Source organism: Chrysochloris asiatica, unplaced genomic scaffold (genome assembly GCF_000296735.1).
Source record: "Chrysochloris asiatica unplaced genomic scaffold, ChrAsi1.0 scaffold00376, whole genome shotgun sequence".
Lineage (NCBI taxonomy): Eukaryota > Metazoa > Chordata > Mammalia > Afrosoricida > Chrysochloridae > Chrysochloris > Chrysochloris asiatica.
This window is the reverse complement of record NW_006408894.1, coordinates 1,329,410-1,341,775: the sequence shown is the minus strand read 5'-3', so window position 1 is coordinate 1,341,775 and position 12,366 is coordinate 1,329,410.

Below are 12,366 nucleotides of genomic sequence, written 5' to 3'. Positions count from 1 at the left end.
CCAAAATAAAAACATTTAATTAAAAAAAAAAAAAAAAAAAGCAAACAAGCTTTGTCTATGTGTCCAATATATTGGAAGCACACCACACCCCCAAGGAAACATCCTTTGATTGGCTGCTCATAGCCAATCATCATAGAGTTAACTACACTATTAGATCTCACCATGGGAATAACTACACCTCAACTGCCAAACCACTGGGAATTCTGACCCAATTGAGTAGACACAAAACCTTAACTATCACACTACCATAATTCAAAGTTATTGATGCTTCTTCAATCTTCCCTTACTCATTATCCAGGTTTTTCATGCATATGAAATACCATAGTTTAGGTCAGGTGCATATTATTTCTCAAGATAACAATTTTGCTTTATAATACAAAGGTCTTTCACAGATTTTTCCAATGCAATACATCATTCAATTTCTTAGCTGCTGCATTCATGGGCATTGATAATGAACCCAAACTAAAAGGGCATCAAATATGAAGAAAGCAAAAGGTTGTTAAAAAGACGGGGCGGGGGGGGGGGTGGAGAAAAAGAAGACTGAAGTGGATATCAGAAGAGTCTCTGAAACTAGTTCTTAGATTTAGAGTGGCTAAAATGACTGAAAAAAATGATAAAGTCATAGAGTTGAACAGAAGATTTCAAAGGGTTGCTTGAGAAGGCAAAGTAAACATGTGATAGTGAAATGGGCAAAGAGCTGGATGGAGTTAAAAAATGCTCAGCATTTCTCAAACTGAAAGAACTGAAAATAATAATAATAATCAAGCCTGGAATAGTGATATTGAATTATTCTGGGGGCAAAATACTGAAAGACAGGAAGCACTGAAAGAAAATGGAAGAAATACACACAAACATTGTATCAAAAAGAATTGGTCAACATTCAATCATTTTAGAGGATAGTATATAATAATGAGTCCTGGTGTGGTGCTGTGGGTTAATGCACAAGGCTGAAAAGTTGTTTGAACTGCGAGGTTGGCGGTTCAAGCTCACCAGGTTCTCCTTGGAAACCCTATACAGGGTTGCTATGGGTCAGAATTGACTCGATGGCACGTCACAACAACATATAATAAAGAATTTATGGTAATGAAGGAAGAAGTCCAAACTGCATTGAAGGCATTGTCAAAAAACAAGAAATTGACAGAGTAGTTTCAACAAATGATGCAATGCTGCACATGATGACTTTTCTGCCATAGAATGAGAAAGACTAACCAATCATCCTCATCAATTGACTGAAAGAGCTCTATAGACATACGAATTCCAAAGAAATATGGTCCAACAGAATGTGGAAATTTATCAATCAATATTATTAATATCAGACCCAAGCAAATTTTTGTTGAAGATGATTTAAAAAACAGCTACAGTAGTACATCACAGTGATCTTCCAGAAATTCAAGCCAGCTTCAGAAGAAAACACCAGTGATATATCATTGATGATATCAGATGTATCTTGGCTGAAAGCAGGGAATACCAGACAGATGTTTCCCTGTATTCTATTGACTATGCAAAGACATTCAATAGTACAGATTATAACAATTTATGGATGACATCACAAAGAATGGGAATTCCAGAACTCCTCATTACACTCATACAGAATCTGAACATAGACTACGAGACTGTTGTTTAATCAGAACAAGTAGATATTTTGTGGTTTAAACTCAGGAAAGGTGTGGATCAGGGCTGTATCCTTTTAATATACTTATTCAATATATGTGCTGAGCAACTAATTCGAGAAACTGGATTATATGAAGAAGAATGTGGCATCTGGATTGGAGGAAAACTCATTAACAACTTGTGATATGCAGATGACACAACCTTGCCCACCCCTGCAGGATTCTTGGACTCATCTCATCCCAGTAAGGGACTCATAACCACTCTACATCCACAGCTCCCATGCCCGCCCCATGGAATATGATTCTAGTGGCCTGAGAATGACAGCTGGCCAGCCAGACATCGGGGTGGAATTTGCTTGGCTGAAGTGCTCCGACTTCACCTACCTAAGTGGCCTCTCCAGACTGGGGTTTGCAGACACACGGACCTCCTGAGCTTGAGATGACCATGCTGATGAGGGCTGTTTCCGGGGTGGAAAAAGTGATGCCTTCATGCCTTGGACAAGGCGGTTTGCAAAGCAGGGAAGGAAAACTGCTAGAAGAAGGTCTGCTTTAAACACTCTGGGAACTATCCCTCTGTGTCAACAGGCACCAAGACAAATATTTAACATTAAATCTGTTGGACAGAAATTAAAAGAAATTGAGGTCATCAACATGTAAAAAGTATAACACACTTAAGAAAATAATGCATGGGAGTTATTGTATAAAATGCATAATGTGTGAATTATTTATATAAAAATATGGCAGTTGTTCTGGTTTCTACAAACAGCTGGATAAAGCACAAAGTGAATACTACCAATGCATTTTACATATTTCCAAATTTTCTAATCCCTATTAGTCTCTGGGTTTTTTTTAAATCCTCATGAGCTGATTCCCAAGATTAGTCTCATTACTGGCAGTAATAATAATGACAGACAGGGAAAGAAATGTCATAAATATGGGACATTTATATCAATGAGTCCATTCTGAACCATCATATTTTTATATACTATGTTCACCAAAAAATTCTTTACAACTTCAATATTTCCTCCATTTATCATGATGTTGCTTGTTAGTTCAATGGAGAGGATTTTTAATTTCTTTATGTTAAGGTGTGATCCAGACTGAAAGCTATAGTCTCCGATCTTCATCGATAGGTACTTCAAAAGAATTAAACAAATAATTCTTAGAAGCAATGCAACCAGAATGTTTCTTAGAAGCAAGAATGGCAAGACTTCAGTTCTCTTACTTCAGACATCAGGAAAGATCAATTACTAGGCAATACTATCATCTTTGGTAAAGTAGAGGGTTAGCAAGGATAAGGTGGACTTACACAGTAGCTCAAACATAGAACAAGTGTGAGGATGGCACAGAACTAGACAGTATTTTGTTCTGTCATATATAAGGTCAAAAAAATTTGTCAAGTTATACACCTGGTGTGGGTCTTCCATAGGGTAAACATTCAACTTCAAGGTCAGTTTGAACCTCATATAAAACTATCTATTTGTTCTGTCACCATGAGTCAACAGAAAGTAACAACAGAGCAACAACATTATACTGAGTCATTTGAAATCATGCTTATTTTACCTATGAACTTAGCTGGAGTTATTTTATCCTTGATTATGGTTGACCCTATAACATGGAGCCATGCTTTTCAATCACCTTGTATGATGTAAAAGGTAGACAATGAATAAGATCTTAGAAAAATCTATGCATTTGAATTATGGTGTTGGCCAAAAATATTGAAAGTACCATGAACTGCTAGAACAAACATATCTGTCTTGGAGGAAATACAGCCAGAATATCCCTTAGAAGTCAGGATGTCAAGATTTTGGACATATTATCAGGAGGGACGGAGTCCTGGTGTGGCACTGTGGATTAATGTGCCAGACTGCAAAGCCGTTTGAACTGCAAGGTCGGCAGTTCAAGCTCACCAGCTACTCCTCAGAAACCCTATACAGGGTTGCTATGGGTTGGAATCAGCTTGACAGCACTTTACAAGAACAACAAAAATTAGGAGGAACAGTCTTTGTATTCCTATAAAATTCTCTCTTGCTCTCTCAACTGAGAATTTCCATTTTCTTTTGAAGTAGGACAAAAAATAATATGCACCAATAATAAGTATTTATTTTTGTTAACTGCCATCAAGTTAGTATCAACTCGTTGTTGTGCTGTGCCATCAAATGGGTTCCAACCCATAGCGACCCTGCATAGGGTTTCTGGGCAGCAGCTGGTGAGTTGAACTTGCGATTCAAACTAACTTTGCAGTCCAGGGCATTAACCCACTCATAGCAGGACTCCACCAACTCATAGCAACCCTGTATAAGGTTTCCAAAGAGTGGCTGGTGAGATTGTACTGCCAATCTTGAGGTTCAAATCCACCTTGAAGTTTATCCTATGGCACAGGTATATAACTTGACAAATTTTTGGTTGACACATCCATGTAATTAGCAGGATGTTGATCAAGAAATAAGACTATAATAGCATCCCAGGACCCTTCAAGACATCTTCTAGTTATAATCCACCCTGAAAGATAAATCCTTTTTCTGGCTTTTTTGCTTAACTATACATTTGAACTGCAAGGTCAGCAGTTCAAGCTCACCAGCTGCTCCTAGGAACCCTATACAGGGTCACTATGGGTCAGAACCGACTCAATGGCACACAACAACAACAACATATATTTCTGAAGACACTGGTGGTGTTATTGGCTAAGCAGTGGGCTGCTAACTGCAAGGTCAGAGACTCAAACCCACCACAGAAGAAATAAGAGGCTGTTTGCTATCATAAAGATTTAGTCTCAGGAAACTGAAGGAGCATTTCTAGTGGCTATGAGTCAGAATTAACTCAATGACAGCAGGGCAGGTATATTTGTGAGATTCATCCATATTCTTGAAAATAGTTTTCTTATTCTCATTGCTATACAATATTCCATTGTCTAAATATACTAATTTATTCATCTGTTGTATTGTTGATAGACAACTGCTTCAGTAGTTTCCAGTTTGGGGCTATTATGAATTGTTCTTCTACATGTCTTTTGTGGAAGACATGTAAGCACCCCTGTTTGAATATAAAGGTTTGTTTGTTAAGAGTTGTTCAGTCAGTTTCAACTCATAGAGACCCTGTATAGGGTTCCCAAGGAGTGGCTGATGGGTTTGAACTGCTGACCTTGCAGTTCAAACAGACCTTGTGGTCCAGTGCTTATCCTACAATGCCACACCAGAACTTGGAATATAAAGGTATACATCACTTAATGCTTGTTTAGGCAACGCCTGACAATGCCTATATGTCCACAATCCATAAGGCTTTTTGTTTTTTAAAGGGAAAGCAGTTCTCTTTTTGCTTATTACACCCTCCTGGTCTGGCGCTGTGGGTTAATGCACTGGACTGCAAGGACGGTCTGGACCTCAATGTTGGTGGTTCAAGCTCAAGAGCCACTCCTCAGAAACCCTATACAGAATCACTATGGGTCGGAACTGACTCGATGGCACTTAACAACAACAACAAAGGGCTTTAAATGGAGTCCTGATGTGGCTCTGTGGTTCATGCGGCAGACTGCAAAGCCATTTGAACTGCAAAGTCGGTGGTTCAAGCTCACCAGCTGCCCCTCTGAAACCAGATATAGGGTCACTATGGGTCGGAAGTGACTCGACGGCACTTCACAACAACAACAAAGGCTATGTGGGGAGTGCAGTGACTCTGTAGGATTAGAACTGGACTGCGAACCATAAGCTCAGTGGTTTGGACCCACCAGCCATTCCTCAGCAGATAGATGAGGCTTTCTGCTCCCACAATGATTTATAGCCTCGGAAACCCTATACACTCTGAGTTGGAATCTTAACAACAACAATAACAATGGTTTTAAAGGACCGCCGATAACCAATTCAATAATTTGAACAGTTTCATCAGTTTGAACTCACCAGCCACTGCATGTGAGAAAGCTGTCGGTGTCTACTTCTGTAAAGATTACAGCCTTAGACACAATATGGAACAGTTCTACTCGGTACTACAGGGTCACTCTAAGTTGGAACCTACTAGGTGGCAGTGGGTTTGGTTTGTTTCGAATGTTTTAAAGACCCCAAGCAGTGGCAGGCAGTAGCAGCAGGGTCAGGAGAGAGGCTGTGGGTTAGGGGAGGAGGCTGTGGATTGGGGGAGGGGGCTGCTCCTGCTGCTCAGGCAGGTGGAACAGTGGGTGGCATCAGGCACAGGACGTCCCTTCCTGCCTAGATTTCTCTCACTCTGCTTCCACTTCAGCCACCGCTCCTGCCAGTGCCTATTCCTCTAGTCTCTGCTAGCAGTTCCAGGACTAGTGGCAGCAATGGCAACACCAGGGATGAGGACAACAGGAAGCAAACTTTGTTTTTGCAAAATATGGTATTTGCACAACATTCAAATCACAGTTCATAGAGTGTATCTAGGACATTAAATGATGCATACCTGTATATACTTACAAATGGAACTGTGGGATCTTTATGTTTATCTAAGGGACCTGGCATGGTACTGTAGGATAAGCACTGGACTGCTAAATGTAAGATCAGTGGTTCAAACCCACCAGCTGTTCCTCAGAAACCCTATATAGGGTGATTATGAGGCCAAACCGACTCGACAACATTTAACAATAATAACAAGTTTTATTATATAAGGAGCTTTGGTAGCACTGTGGGTTAGGCATTGGGCTGCTAATCTCAAGGGTGGTGGTTCAAATCCACCAGCCAATCTGCAGGAGAAAGATATGATTTTGGAAACCCTATATAGTATCACTATTGATTGGAATCAATTAGTAGGCAGTGGGTTTTTTAATTGATAATAAACATTACTAAAGATTCTGTATGGTTAGCTCTGTGGGTGAGGGCAGGGTGACACCAATCCCAGCACCCCAGTGATATCACTAAGGAAATAGCTTGCATAATTGTGGGAAGTGGCAAATAACAAACTGTGGTTCAGGCAACAGACTGAAGATCTCTGCTGACTCACAGGTTGTGGTTGCTGGGCTGACAAACTCAAGATCTATAGGTCAGGTAGCAGGCCAAAGACTTCTGAAGGTTTATATCCCAAGAACCATTGATCAGGCAAAGAGAAGAATGCAGGACCAAGAAAGAGAATGGACTTTGCCAGAACATCCATTTATATCCTGGAAGATGGCCACACCCCAAAAGAAGTCTCTCTTTCACATGATTGGCTGTTCACATCGGACCATAAAGTGGAAGGAAACTACATACTGTCAGTCAAACCACTGAGAATCATAGCGTAGCCAAGATGACACATAACATTAACCATCGCATATACCCTTCAAACAGACCACATTGGTTAACTGCTTTGTAAGTATAACCTCCCTGCCTAGATTTTAAATGGAAGGTCTGTTTTTGTTTGTTGCCCTGGAGTTGATGCCAATTTATGGCAATCTCATGTGTGCAGAGTAGAACTGCTCCATAAGATTTTCAAGGCCATGACATTTCAGAAGTAGGTCACCACGCCTGTCTTCCAAGGTACCTCTGAGTGGATTTGAGCTACCAACGTTTCTGTTTGCAGCTGAGTGCGTAATTTTTATTACTACCCAGAGTCTCCAAACTGAATTGCAGGGACCTCAATGCTTAGCAAGGGCTCAATACTTGTTCCATGATTTGCAAAATCTATTAATACTATAAGGAATGTCTACAATCCACTAGGAAAATTTGATAGAGTTTTAAAAAATTAAATATATCTTATAAAGCCATCTTGAAAGCATAATCATGTAACAGAAACTAGAAGTCTAACTTCTACAAAATGAAGGGATAGAATTGGGAGGATTTCACTTTATCCTTCCTCACCTCATGCCTTCCAGTCCATATAGATACAGAACAACACAACAGAAGCACACATCTTTCTCCTGAGGTGTAACTGGTGGGCTCAAACCATAAACCTTTTGATTAACAGTCAAGAATTTAACAACTGTGCTACCAGGGCTCCTTTTAATCTCCCTAGACTCCTGGTGAGGCACTTTAAGATAAGAACTGGACTGCTAACAAAAGGCCAGTGGTTCAACCCCATCAGCCACTCCTCAGAAACCCTACATAGGGTCGCTATGAGTTCAAACCAACACAACAGCATTTAACAACAGACTCCTAAAAATTCCATTCACTAATATTTCTGGATACTACTCTAGTTATCTACTTAGTCTTGTCACTCATTGTTGATTTGAAATTTGTATAATCAGTATACTGCTCACACATGGGTTTATGCTTTTGGTCTGCTTTGGGGATCTTTGGTCAATGTACATACATTCATATTCTGCATCTAGATCTGTTTGAAGTGGTACGGCATTATCAGGCATCAATCTGGCATTTGAGAATTTTGTTATGTGCATAATTTAATATGCTTCTCTTTAAGATCTACCACTTGTCTGTCAGTTTGCTGTATTGTGGTGTATTGCATGTTGCTCTGATTCTGGAAGCTATGGCATCTGTATTTTAAATACTAGCAGAGTCACCTATGGTGGACAGGTTTCAGATGAGCTTCCAGGCTAAGACATATTAGGAAGATGGAGAGACAGACTACTTCCAAATATTTAGTCACTGAAAACCTTATGAATAGCAGTGGAACACTGTCAACACCAGATTATTGAATATTGAAACATGATGAAGAACATGAGATTATTGTCAAACAGAGTTCCTGAAAATGCTGAGGGCCTCAGATTGGAAGGCACTCAAACTATGGTTGGGGAAGAGCTGCCTCCTCAAAGTAGAATTGACCATGAAGAGTAAATGGAGTAAAGCTTTTGGGACCTTCATTTTCTGAGGAGGCAAAGGAGAAACATCTGCAAACATCCATTAATAATCAGAACATGGAATGTATAAAGTATGAATCTAGGAAAATTCAAAGTTGTCAAATATAAAGTGGAATGCATAAACATTGATATCCTAGGCATTCGTGAGCTGAAATGGTCTGGTATAGCCCATTTTGAATCTGACAACCATATGGTTTACTATTCTGGGAAAGTCAAATTGAAGAGAAATGACATCACATTCATCATCACAAAGAACATCTCAAGATTTTTCTTAAAGGACAATGCTGTTTATGATCCTATACATAGAAAATCCCAAAGACTCAGCAAAAAATACCCTACTGGAAATCATTGGAAGATTCAGCAAAGTGGCAGGCACAAGATCAATATACAAAAATCAATTGGATTCCTATGCACTGATAAAGAAAACTCTGAAGAAGACTTAAGGAAAACAATACCATTTACTATAGCCACCCAAAGGATGAAATACTGAGGAATAAATCTAACCAGAGAAACAAAAGACCTATATAAAGAAAACTACTACTACATGGAACACTACTACAAGAAACCAAAAGAGATTTATAAAAATTTACCATGCTCATGGATAGGAAGATTTAATACTGTGACAATGTCAATATTACCTAAAGCAATCTACAGATACAACACAATCCCAATCCAGAGTCCAACAACATTCTGTGAAGAGATGGAAAATGATCACAAACTTTATTTGGAATGGAAAGAGACCTTGGATAAGCAAAGAAAAGAACAAAGTGGGAGGCTTCTTACTTCCTGACTTCAAAACTTACTAGAGGGCCACAGTGGTCAAAGCAGCCTGGTATTGGTACAATGAAAGACACATAGATCAATGGACCAGAATTGAGAATGCCAAAGTAAATCCATCCACATACAGTCAACTGATCTTTGACAAAAAGCCAAAATACATTAAATGTGAAAGAGATAGTCTCTTTGACAAATGGCGCTGGTAAAACTGGAAATCAATTTGCAAAAGAATGACCTATACCTCACACCATATATGAATACTAGTTCACCATGAGTTAAAGATCTAAATGTAAATCCCAGAACTATAAAGATTATCAATGAAAAAATTGGGACAAACTTAAGGGCTCTTGTATATGGCATGGTGGTGGTGGTGATTATGTGCTGTGGAGTTGGTTCCGACTCATAGTGACCCTGTACAGGGTTTCCGAGGCTGTAACTCTTTATAGGAGCAGAAAGCCTCATCTTTTTCCCGCAGAACAGCTGGTAGTTTCAAACTTCTGACCTTAGGGTTTGCAGCCCGATTCATAACCACTACACTACCAGAGCTCCTTAGTATATGGCAAACATAGACTATAAAACATGGCAAAAAATATACAAACAAGAGAGAACAAATCAAATGACTGAGACACACTAAAAATTACAAATGTATGTGCATCAAAAGAATTCACCAAAAGAGTAAAAAGGGAGCCCATTTACTGGGAAGAAAAATTATTTGCAGCAACACATCAGACAAGGGACTAATCTCTAAAATGTATACGAACCTAAAGCACATCAGTGGCATTATGGGCTAATGCATCAGACTGCAAAGTCGTTTGAACTGCAAGGTCGGTGGTTCAAGCTCATCAGCTGCTCCTTGGAAACCCTATACAGGGTCGCTATGAGTCGGAATCGACTCATCAGCACTTAACAACAACAAAGCACATCTACAAGAAAAAACAAATAACTCAATTAAAAAATGGGCACAGGACATGAACAGACACTTCACCAAAGAAGACATTTTGGCAGCTAACAAACATATGAAGAAATATTCATGATCATTAGCCACTAGAGAAATGCTAATCAAAGCAACAATGAGATATCATCTCACACCAGCAATAACAGCGAAGTTAAAAAAAGCAGAGAACAACAAATACTAGCAAGGATGTGGAGAGACTGAGACCCTCCTACATTACTGGTGGGACTGTAAATTGGTCCAAGCACTCTGGAAAACAGTATGGCATTTCCTCTGAAAGCTGAAAATAGAAATACCTTATGATCCAGCAATTCCTCTATTTGGTATATATCCACAAGAAATGGGAATCAGAACACAAGTATATATGTGCACACCAATGTTCATCATAGCACTATTCACAAATAGCAAAAAACTGGAGACAACCCAAATGCCCATCAATGGAAGAATGGATAAAGAAATGGTTTATCCATACATCAATGGAAGAATGGATAAAGAAACTGTGGTTCATACATACAATGGAGTACTATGCTGCCTTGAAGAATAATGATGAAGTTGTAAAACACTGCATAACATGGATGAGCCTTGAGGACATAACCTGAGTGAAATTAGTCAGGCACAAAAGGACAGATGTTGCATAAGTCCATTATTGTAAAAACTTAAGAAAAGATTTCCATAATAAAAGAAAAATTCTTTGAAGATAACTAGGAGTGGTTGGGGTCAGGGAATAGACATATGCTAACTCAGGGGACAGGGAGGGTAATAAATAGAAGGGGAAGGACAATGCACAAGGAAAAGACTCTGGGAGGTATGCATGGGCTAAATGGATTAGAGGTAGACTGTGATGTTTGCACAGCCTTGGAGTAACAAGGCTCTGTGATATAGGGATCAAGACATAGGCTGAAAGGGTAAAGGAGAGGAAATAATGTTAAGGTGTTTGACTGTTTTGCATATATTGGATTGCCCTACCTACTAGTGCAATGTAGACAACTAAGTGGGATAGAAGGATAACTGTGGAAGATGATTCCAGAAAGCTTGTAAGCCCGTCTTCAGTCTATAATGCATTGGATTATCTAAAAGGGGTCTAGATTGTATCCAGGAAAATAGGCTTCTTGCTAAGCCTTAGTGGAGTATGGGGCCTTAGGTGGAATCCTGAGCCCTACTCAAAACCTTTAGGGGTGGGACATTTCCCAGTTGAAAAGACATGCAGACCAACCTGGAATGGATAGTTGAACAGAATACACTTCTTGAAAGAAAGACCAAAGTCGGGAGAAGAGGAGGTAAAAAGAAAAAGCAGACTGTTTGGCTGTGACATTATTAAGCAAACCGTTTGCTCTATAGCCATCAAGGGAAGAAAAGCCATCCCATTAGGGTAAACTCCTGTCTAAGACTGAAACTCAAACACACAAATGGTCCTGTATTCTCAATGGTAACCGTCCTGGTTGACAGGAGAATTGCAGCAAAGAAGACATGGGCTGAGATTTACCATATTTCAGGGATACCCAATGACCTTGGAATGAGAGAAAGAAAAGGATGGGCTGATGGGTTTGAAGTTCAGGGTGATGTGTGAACTCCTGTGCTCAAAGACACTGACCTTGTCACTGAGGGCTAAAGTTAAGAATGAAGCAGTCACCAGATCTAAAGAAGGGGGAAGTGTGGAAGAACTCCTGGACTTGCAGACAGTATCCATTGGATCTAGCGTGGATGGATTGCTGACCAGAATTCTACCAGATGAAGATTAAAAAAAAAGTATGATACAGGGAGCAAGTGCAAATTTCTACAACCTAATCAACTGGACCCTTGATTATGGATGAGGCTGCTCAAAATTCCAACCCCATAGGGAAGGATTCTCTAGATCAAGGATAAAACATGTCTCCTCAGTATACTGGACTGATAGGGATGGGCAACTTTGGCTACCAAAATTGGGAGGCTATAAAGGAACGAAGTGGCTGGTTTATAAGCTTTCCTGAGGGTGCTTAGTGTCAGAATATGGGGAATAAGACAGAAACCCAACTGAATAATTTCCCTCCTGTTCAGATGGGTCTGGTAATGAGGGAGATAAGACTTTATGACACAATTGCAAGTAGTTGTTTTCAGCTCTAATGGCGATTGTCACACTGTAAATGTAGGAGAGGTGCAACTAAAAGGGGGAGCAGTTAATCTGTCATCTCAGGAACAGGGTACCCTAGAACAATCAAGATGGAAGAACTGAGAAGAGTGAGTGATCCTTACCAGAAAAGTGACGACAACAGAGATGGTGGCAGAGGTGATGGCATAGAGAGACAGAGCAGCAG